Source organism: Camellia sinensis, chromosome 6, assembly GCF_055761805.1.
Source record: "Camellia sinensis isolate YWXY chromosome 6, ASM5576180v1, whole genome shotgun sequence".
In the NCBI taxonomy this organism is placed as follows: domain Eukaryota; kingdom Viridiplantae; phylum Streptophyta; class Magnoliopsida; order Ericales; family Theaceae; genus Camellia; species Camellia sinensis.
This window is the reverse complement of record NC_138966.1, coordinates 130,911,611-130,922,984: the sequence shown is the minus strand read 5'-3', so window position 1 is coordinate 130,922,984 and position 11,374 is coordinate 130,911,611.

The window sequence follows — 11,374 nt, the reverse complement described above, 5'->3', positions numbered from 1 at the left end:
CAACACTATTAGCTCGCGGTTATCTCCTTCGGTGTCATTTAGTCAAGGTCCCGGATGAGGGAATGGAGTAACTTGATCCACTCGAATTCGTGCTTCGCACTTGCCTTGATACCTCATTGCTCGGAGGATGTTCAGGGCTTTTGGCCCTTTGTTGTTAGCTTCAGTTGTGCGCTTTTCTGGCAGGTAGAGTGCCATTTCTGGCAAATGCATAGATAACGGGGAAAAGACAAGAAACCTGACTCAACTGTGCCCTCCAGCTCATCATTTTGACCATTTTTTTTTTTGGTTTTCTATTAAAACAATTTTGACCAATATGAAAGTTAGATTAACATGCTTGTTCAATTTTCTGATTTGAAATCATGCAAGTTAGTTTGTGAGCACTGAAAATTTTCCTTTTTGGATCCAAGAAAATGGTCTAGTTTTTGGAAAAATTGGAATAATTTTCGAGAAAATTAGTCAACCTCAGTAAAAATTCTCAAAAACTGTTTTTACAAACAGCCACTACTCAACGAGCACGGAACCTACTCTCAAGATGCGCAACCTTGAATCGGAAGCAATGGAAAATTGCCCCTTGTCTAAAGGACACTGCACGACAACGGCAAGTTGCCCCTTATTTGAATGGCATTGCGACGCATTGTATGGCAACGGAAAGTTGCCTCTTGTTTGGATAACGCCGCAGCACAGTGTAATCGGTCCTCAAAGTGACGATCACAACCAAACTCTCGGATACAGAGAAAACAAAGATGAGCAAAACCATTACATGGACATAATCGATTTGGAAGTGTTTGTGGCTGGACTTCGGAATGAAGTTGCCTACGTATCCCAAACATGGGAATCAAGCCTTACGTAGTTCCGGTTAAGGTACACTCGGGTATTAACCTCTCCTTTTGCGCTCTAAATTTTACCAAGGCCTCCCTTCTGGGTTTTCAACCTTACGAGCTTTGTTCTTCTTTTCTGTTCAATTCTTTTCATTTCCTTTTTCTTTGTTCAAAATTTTTCATTTTCTTCACTTTTTCTTTTTTTTTTCTCTTTTTTTTTCTTGCTCTAACTTTTTCCTGGGTCGCCCTTCCGGGTTTTCGGCCCAGCGAGCCTCTCAAGGGGAAAAGTGTAGCTTTGTCCATGTAAAATGGTTTTGAGATCTCGAAGCCATATGAATCCAGAAGAATGGCTGCTGTTTACTGATGATGTCGGAGCCCATCCAATGGGGGCTGAATTTGCCCCTAGTGTTGCGGATAGGAACTCAGTTGTTCACCGGTAGTACTTTCTTCTTTCCTCCCTTCTGGGATTTGGCATTCTTGCCGATCTTCGTCTTGGACTTTTCGAGTACATTATCTAACGTCTTTTGCCTCTTGTTCGAGAGGTGCTTCTGATCTGGCCATAGAAGCCTCACATCGTGATTGACCGTTGAACATTCTGAACGCAGGTCCAACTGTTTGAAAGCAAAAGGGGGGTCGAGTCTCGGGGCTGAAAGCGATCCTAAGCTGCACAATCTCAAGAGCGATTCCACATAGGTCTTCGCAGGACCGCACAAAACATTTTTTGAAATCTTTTAACAAAGTGACTAGTCGCTTGCGCTGAAAACAGTGCGGAACCAATCTGGATCAAGCCAGGATCCTTCTCAGTACTCACATTAACAAACATGATTTCATTCATTAAGGGCTTAGCATGCCTCTCTTTCTCTTAATTTGATCAAATTTTGCAAATCCTGAGGAATTCCTTCCTTTTCGTTTTCGTCGTAGTGTTCGAAAAAGTTTTGAAAAAAACTTAGGTCAATGCAACAATTTCAAGGTACAGAAGAGCAGGTGAAGAGCACTGCCGTTTCACTCAAATCTTCTGGCACAACTGATTCAAGGTAGAAATAAACACAAAACACGAAAACCACTGCTGTTTCATTCAGATCTTCTAGTGTAACTGGCTCCCTGGTAGAAATAGACTCAAAAGAGTGTAAAAGACAAAAATCAAAACAAGTGATATCTGAGGTAACACCCCCGAAATCACCCGACTCTAACGAAACAGGACTGACTCGATACAACAAGACAGACCTTAATCAAAAAGACTGACTCAAAACAAAAAGATAGACTCAAAATAAAACCACAGAACTGACTCAACCCCCGAGTCAAAAACTACAAAAGTTAGCATTCGCAAATGCTCAAAACAGTGCGTGCCATACGCCATATCTGAAGTAAATCGAGCACCGCCCGCAGGTGGGCCAACCCCTGATCACATACTTGCATTATCTTCGAAGTCCACAAACTCAGTAGTGACGGACTTTGTTGAGCTAGGTGGGAGGATGACCTCATCATCAATCAAGTCTTGCACTTCGTGACGAAGACGAAAGCAATTGTCGGTGGTGTGACCAGCCTGTTGATGGTACGCACAGTACTGAGTAGCATCATGTGAGAGAGGGGAGACTACTCGGGAGAGGCCAAGGCTCAAGAGGTTTGAGATGACCTTTTTCAATGAGGATTCGAAGAGCCTTGGACAAAGGCATGTAGAGGGCATGAAAAACCCTGTGCCCTCGGGGCAGATACTTCGAAGTCTGTGGACCTTTGCTGGAAGTGCTAGGAAAAGGATCGGCAGGTGCTGCCTTGGCTCTCTGATCTTTTCTAGGTACAGGATTAGGGTTAGGAAGAACGGTTCTGGTACGACGGTTCCTATCTCAATTTTTCCTTTGGCTTGAACTGCTCTCGATCTGAGTGGGGAAGATGTCATCCACAGTCTTAGCCACAACTACGAGTACTTGTTACTTATTCAACCCCCCGGCTTTTAGAGCCTCGACAGCTTGCAAGAGTTGTTCGTAGGGATCAGCATCCACCTTCATCTTGTTCTTTCCACTAGCCTCAGTTTGGTGAGAGGTTTGGGTTGTTGCTTCAGTGCGAAGCCCCAATGTCGTTGATACGTCATTGCCGGAGTTTGAGACAGCTTCAGGTTGGCTGAGCTTAATTACAATTCGCCCTAGTAGTGGGGGCTCCTGCGGTATGAAGTTTCCGGCATATGATGTGGTTGGTGGCGAAGCCGACATTCCATAGGCGAGGTCAGCCACAGACCTTTGGAGGTCACCAATCATTCCCATCAACTCAAACGTGGTGGGCTCATGAGTTTGAAACAACTGGGGCATCCAGATCGGGTTCGTGACAGGCGACCTAGGCGAATGTGGTATTTCAACATTGGTCTCATCTTGCAAGATGATTCCTTGGTCCAATGCGGCTGCCATAACCACAATTTCCTTTGAATTTTGTGTCATCATAAGTCTGCTGAACTGAACGAAGATGATGTAACCGGTGACTAACAAAACAGGTGAACCTATAAGCCTTGACTGGTCTTGCCTCAACAACGGAGGACGCTGGCTGCTCCAAACTGAATCTCTGAACTGAAAGAGAAAGTAGGCAACATCTCAGCCCAATTTTACTAGAACAGACATCAGTATAGCTGAATAACTGTACTCGACCACTGATCACTGTTCCCCAAAATTACTGCCCCAAATCTGAATCTGATACCCACAGATATAACTGATTCTCAAAACACTGATGCCCGCAGGCTTGATACCCAGACTTGCAACTGTGCATTCCTGTAGAGGTCAACTCAAAAAGCACATAACAAGCAAGTGAGAGACAAAACACCCCTATGTTGGGGTAGGGTTTCCCTGTCCTATTGTCAGGAGCTAGGTTTTTCACTATGTATACAGCGGTTTCAAACAACCTACAATCGGGTAAGCAACCTGTCCTAGTTTGGAATGGTCACTATGGATTCCGAATATGCACTAGGTCGAATGGTCAAAAGGGTGCCCCAGTAAAAATTGGGATTTGTGTTCCCATCGTGGCAGAGCCCACAACCGGTCATCCTTATGGCACGTTTTTCAAAGTGAGCCTCCGGCAAACCGTTTAAGAATAGCAGATGGCAAACACGGTGTCCTAGGTGCACCAATGCACATGCAATGCAAAGAAACACATAAATGTAATCAAAACAAGATATCATAAGTTCGAGTCAAGTTCTCTAACTCCCCAACAGAGTCGCCAGAAACTGTAGACATCCCCGAACGTCCCGGGAGGGAATCTCGTTTTGTTCATTGGGCTTACTACAGTTCGGACTCAATATGTCACGGTTCTTAATCTGATCTCACAATGTGCGATGTGAGATTGATAAATCACCAAAGAGTCCGAATCCGGCAAATCGTTTTGAAAAACTGATCTTTGAAAAAGAAATGCCAAACATGGACTGCTTTGCCAGATACAGAGTCGCCACCTAAATATTTATTTTGGGGGAATTTAGGAAACCCTGACTCGTGCCTAAGGCCATGTGTCCGTCATCACCAAAGTTGCCTCGGCTCGGGAACTTGGGTACGATTGGGGAAGGTCAGCTATGACCACCCCCGCTCGCCTGATCCGAAGATCGGCCTTTACTAAGCATGATATTTTGTTTTGAAAACATATGTGTTCTTATTCCAGTTAATTAGCTAGAATTTACCATGTGATGTGCACAACACACAAGTATAGACTAGATCGCCAAAACATCGCATATTCGTTGTTTGAAAAATGGTTTGAAGTTTGCTACTCATCAGTAGGCTAAATCACGAATTTCGATGAATTATTCCAATTCAAGCAATCCAACCTTCACCCACAGGCATTCAGGCAGTTATATCACATAAGCAATTAGCCTCATGGTAAGCATGCTGTCATGTTAACACTCACATACATGCAAGATGCTAAAGCATAAATACTCACAGTGTACTCCGAGCCAAAACAAGGAATATGTTAGTAATCAAATGTATGATCCAAGTCCATGTTAAGATGGCTAATGCATCGCAGGCATAATGCAACTAGAATAGGCTCGGCTAATCTAAGGATGGCATGTGAAATGAAACAACTCGATACACGTATTCAAGTTGGAATTGAAATACTATGCAGTTAGTATGATGCGCCAAGCCCGGTGCATGCAATACAGATGAATGATGCAAACATGCGAGCATAAATATGCTAATTGAAACATGCCCTAAACTAACCATCAAAAGCTAGTAAATAAAAGGGAGAAAGACGTGGGGTTGGAAGACATTCACACATGCACGCACACTTATTGCACAATTGCGCCCTCTCGAGGGAGGGACCGAAAGAATAATACAAATTAATTAACTAACAAGCTAACTAAATATTACACAATACTCAACTAATTAAATGAATTAATTAAGCTAGTAAAGCGGTAAAGCAGCCTCGGGAAGAGGGATGAATGCGTGCGCGCTCAGCTCTGCTCGGAAATCCATTGCCATACTTATGCTGCCTCTGTTTACACTGATCTGTACTTCTGAAAACTTCACAAGCCCCAAGGAAGCTTCAGAATCACTCCCTGAGCACTGTGGGATGTCACCGGCCAAGAGGTGAGACTGCCGGCCATGGAAGTATGGTCATCGACCAAAAATGGGATCACCGGCACTATTTTGGTAGTCGGTCGGCACTGAAAGTTGCTGACCGGCCATTTTCTCCTGCAGGACACTGGTTTGCTGCAACAGAGGGTAGACAAAACATGGCGATGCATTTTTAAAGCAATTTATGCGCCACCATCCTCCTCAGCATGTTTGAGACTTAGAGGAGCATGGTTCTCGACCCTCGGGCCATCAATCACGCATTTCAATGCATGATGGCCCAAGGTGCCAAGTGTGCATTTCAATATGGAATGAAATGCATATAACACATAAGGGACCCCAACCTCTATCATGATTGTTCAAGAGGTAAGGGATGCATGCTCGATGTTATGCAACCTAAACAAGCATGCAAGATGCGACATGGACGTTCAAACATGCAAAGTGAACATGTGACAACATGTGAGGATAGGCAAGCATGTAACAACATGTTAGGCAACTTAACGAGAGGTGCATGCCAAATGCAATACCACTTAAACATGCAACAACATGTTAATAGGCCAAGTATGCAACAACATGTCATGGATTAAGTACACAACGAGGCACAATTAAACTAGCATGCTACAACATGCAATTTACCAAATATGCAACAAGTATGTGACAACATACAAGGCAAGCATGCAACAACATGCGGGGATGGTCTTAAACCAAGATGGGCAGCTCTCGAATAAGCCCAAATCAGCGGCCAAAGTCAAGAATTGGAGGCATGAAAATGTAAAACAATCATGAGCAAGTGAGTGGTCCAACACTTAGGCAACCATGCACAATCCTCAAGCATAAGCAAGATGTGATAAATGTGAGAAAATGAGAACGCATTATGCTCTGAAAATATTTGAGGAATGATGCCAAATCAACCAAATAAAGTAAGCAAAGCATGCAAGAAGGTCCAAGGCCTAAGGCTAACCAAAGGGCTCAAACCATGGCCATACATGGGAAGTCCCAAAGGGTCAAAGGGACTCAAAACAGTCCCAATGCAGGTCGAGAGAAGGCCAAGAACACACCTAGATGGCATCCAAATGGCCTTAGCATGGAAGCATACGCAATGATCCGTTCAAGAAGCATAAAACACAAACTCTTTAAGACATTAAAGGAGTGATAAGTGTAAGTTTATAGGCATGAAATATGGACTGAAATAACATTCTAAGTGATGCCAAACCACTGAAATGATCCACATAGAGCATGCTAGCAACTTGGACACTCAAAGCTAACAAGCTAGATTGCATGGTGGCTATACAAAACAATGCAAGCATGACCAAGAAGACCAAAATCAGAGCTCAAGCTTGCTATAACAAGCCTAAAAGCTTCATGGAGTTGGGCCAAAACATGTAAGCATAGTAGTCTAAATGCTAGGTACATATTAAGGCAAATCATGGGTTTACAAGACAAGTATACAAAGCAAGCATGGCATGTCTAAACCAAGGCAAAACAGTGCTATATCATGGCAAAACAAAGCCTAATATATACTGAAATGAAGCTAAAACAAGCTTGGCAAACATGCTACAACATAAGTCATTTATGCAAGCATTAAAGACAACAAGGAGAGGGGATGACCCTCTCCTTTTTAGGACCTTAAAACCACCTCTCCACCACTGAAAATTCTCTAGATTTCAGTGGTAGAGAGGCCATGCAAAGACCAAAACAATGGCCAAAAGGTATGGCCAAAAACAAGGCCTAACAAGGCGTTGGAGGGAGGAGACAGCCCCAAACCTCAAAGTGACCTTGAACAAAGTTCTAAAACACACAAAATCAGAACTTTTATCAGTTATAGTTGAAGCTTAAAACAATAAGCAAGATAGGCTAAAAGCTTGTGCAAAAATGGGGAATAAAAAGGTATGTTCTCACCTTTGAAGAACCTCTTCAAGAACACCACCCCAGCACCTTCCTTGGATCAAAACCAGCCTAAGAACCCTAACAACAACTCCTTAGAGCCTCAGCAACTAAGGATGGTGTAACACTAGGTGTTTGTGTGCAATAGTGTGAACAAAAGTCACTTTAGGGCACAAAACACACACACAAAGGCAAAGAGAAGGAATTATAGAGATAGATAGATACAAACTTCCTAACCCTAATTCTCTGAACCTGGAGGAGGGAGGAGGGGCTCCCTCTTTATAGAGGTTCAAATCCTCAAGCTTCCAAGAGAAGCTAAACAAGAGGCAAATCCCTCCATACACGTGTATGGTGTATGGAGAGAGGGAAATGCGGATGCCAGCTACAGCTGGCATAAAATATCTGCCAAAAACAGATGGAAAGGGGTCAGCTGGAAAATATGGCCGATTGACCAACAAAAATGGCCAGCCGACCAAAAACATTGCCGACCGACCAAAATATTTGGCCGGTAGCAAGAAAAGAGGGCCGATGGCGTCAAGTCAAGGCCGGTGAGGTGTGGGGATGGCCAACAAGCCATTCCCTGCCCTCAGAAGCAAAACACAAGTGTTTGGTATACAACCAAGCACAAAACAAACAAGTCAAGAGGTCTTGAGGCAAGGCGCACGACCGAAGCCTCCGAGAACTCAAGACGAACACGACCATGGATGATCATCGAGTGTTCAAACGATGACATCTAAGTCTTGAGGACGATAAAAAATGGGGTGTCTACAAGAGGAGACGATCGGAAAGAAGGCCCTCGTTCACTCTCTTGCAATAACGGTATTGGAAGTGATTGTTGACCGTCCACGGAAAAGCACATCAAGAAAAAAACACACAAGACAAACAAAAGTGCTTAGATTTTGTCAATGTTCAGTGTACCGCCGGTATGGAAGATCGAAAAGAATTCTTTTTCTTTTTTTCACAAGAAACCTGGATTGGATCCTGATTGAAATCGCTTTCCTTAACTGCAAGAGGAAAGAGAGGTGGAATTCACATAATGATTTATATCATCTAGAAAGAAAAACTTCTGTAACCTAGTGCAAAAGCAAGACGTTGACGATTGGATCTCTCTCGATGCGCTCTTTCCGAATTTCTTTGCTCTGAGGAGGCCGCTAACACTTTTCTTTTTTCGGTATTCCACTCCACAAATAGAGCGAATAAATAAAAGTCCAACCTCATGAATATTCGTTTGAGGATTATCAGTAGTGCTTTAGCCATTCTTTTCGCCCGTTTTATAGGATCAGAAGGAACCGCTATAATGACCACAAGTAGGAATCTCGTACTTTTTGGAATGCTGATTTTAGGTTTTATTTTTCTTTATCGTCATTATTGTTTTTGTTTGAAGAAAAAAGTATGGCTTTCGCCTTGTCTTTCTAATGTATCTATCCATTCTATTTTTTGTCTCTTTCTTTTGCTATTTTTTGCGCGTCTATTTGGTTTATCATTTTGGTATTCATTTGTCTGCAGTCTTCTCTTTTTTTATTTTAAGTCGGGGGGCACTTCCTCTTCCAGCCCCTTCCGACCCATCAAACTCGAGGAACACACTGGGTCCTGTTGATTGGGATAGTTTGATGAAAGAGTTTTGTTGGAGCCGATGCTTGATTCTTCATCATCCTCAGTGAATGGGCCCCCGAACATAGAGGCGGTCGACTCCTCCCAAACTTCTGTAGATCAAGATCCAGAAGAACTGATAAGAACGAAGGAAGAATTACATTTACTGGTTCGCAAACAGTTGCGGCATTACTGTGAGCGTGGTCAGCCGAAATGGAAGCTTTCGCACTCAGAAGCACTAAACCTATTCTCAGAGTGCGCTAAGGACATTATAAAAACCTTAGAGATTGAGCCGACCGTGTCCAACCACCGGACTTGGATAACCCAACTTCGGGAAAACTCAGAAACATTGAAGGACCTTTATAAACCCTATAAGTGAGGTCTTTCCAGACCTTCTCCACCTCCATTTTTCTTTTTTTTCCATGCTTTCTGTTGGTCAACAACTAGCAAAATTTCTCTATAGTTCTTCACTACTCGTACAGGCTTGATGGAGTTAAGCTGTCTGAAAGGAATCATTTTTTCTCAATCCTGAATGCCTCAATTGGATAAATTTACTTATTTCACACAATTCTCCTAGTCATGCCTTTTCCTCTTTGTAGCAACAGTGTCTAGTATTTTCTATCTTCTTTGTCTAAAAATAGGTTTGATTTGCTTCACCTATGCGAATTTCTACTAATTCTTATTTTATTAATCAAAGCTCATCCTAATCTCCGTCGAGATTACTGCCTTAGCCTTGTCCTATCATCTGTATAATGGAGTTCGTCATTTATTGACGGATTCTTCAGACTATAGAAGAATCGACATACCTTTCCTATGCCTTGCTTCTATAGTCTTTTTATTGTATCTTGGTGGTGTTTTACAGTCAGAAAGAGTTGCTTTCTCTTTTGTGAGGCGAGCTCTATCCTTTGCTCTAAGAGGGGTGGGCTGCTGCTACCCAGCAAGGCTTGCCTTGACAGTAGGCTTTGCTTTACGAGTAGTGCGCACAGGCGAGGGCTTAACTAATATGATGGTTATGCCTATTATTATTATTGGTGGTGGGCCGACAACTCTAACTGGTCCATCCTCGGTGGCAACGTTATAAGCCTGGGCCTCAGCACCTAGTTGAATTAAGGGTCAAGGTTTCAGTTGTGATTAAAGATAGGTAATTCACCAGGTAGTTTCTCTCTCCAAATGTGAGGGTTTGAACCCCTCTCGCAACAAATGGGAAATTCATAAAGTAGACAGGATTTGGTTCAACTTCAGGTAGGCTTGCGTGATTAACCAATCTTTTCTGAGTTCAAAATAGGAAGATTTTGTAAGGCAAAGAGAGATCTATCTTACTATACGATTGACCTAGTTTCCTTTGCTTTGGAAACTAAGGAAGGCGTATAGAAGGCAGGGAAGACTCACCTTTACCTTTACGATTGAAAGGAACATGACACCCCATTTGGAGCAGCTAGAGGAAAAGAAAAGTTGCAATAGTTTTTGTAGTGTGATGAGGGAACCTCTTTGTATAGGATTGACTATCTGCCATCTTTGCCCGGATCAATCAACTTACCATGATTACGAGTTTAGTCTCTCAGTCTTTGTGAGCTTTTCAATGCTATGAGTCATTGACGATAAGGGGAATCATAAGTGAATGAACTCCTCCTTCAACTCGGACAGACGAATTAATCATGGCTCAGGGTGAAAGAATAACCACTCTGAATCGTCAAATCAAATAATCAAATGTGCTGGGCTTGATTATCTTGTTTGATAAGGTCCTATCCCAAGGCTTTCTCTCTGAAGCAGGACTTGACTCTGCAGCTGACTCGCCTACCGAAGGTAAGAATTGAAAAGAACAGATAGGAACTCTGATCCTTGAAAGAATAGATTTGGCAGGGATTCGTTCCTTAGAATACGGGCTTCTAGAAAGGCTTAAAATGCGTTGTATTAGCTCGCGGCTTAACCCTACTTTGGGATTGCTTTGCCAAACAATCCTTCTTTATTTGAGACAGTTCCCCATAATTGACCTGTACATAAGTCTGATAGCTCTTCTCAATCTCTCGGCAGGAGAGGCTACAACTCCAAGTATGGTATATGAGCCGAAAATGCCACTGGTAAGGTAGGCTAGCGAGTCTGGATGATTTAGATTGAATTACCCTATTCATTTCTAGAAGAACTGAGACTGTCAAGGCAATCAACTCACATGCTTACCGAAAGCGAGGCAGGCTACGGCTTCAAAGCTTACTTAGTTCATAGCTTATATATTGAAGGGCTTAACACAACGATACACTAAACAGCGCTTACGAAGCACAAAATTCAGGGTTCATCTATATGTGCACGGACGGTGCTATTCATACTCAAATAATAAACCAATTCCAACAGGAAGAAAATAGGGGATATGCAGTGAAGTAAGCTTCAACACAAGCAAGGGCATAGCACTGGCTATGATAGTAGCTTACATGATGATAGCAATCACTTTCAATGCTGTGCAGCGTAGAGGGAACTACGCAACTCTTAAAGGGTTTTGATATCCGAGAGAAATAATAAGAATCAAAGTCCAGTATAGGCGAGATTGCTATTCTG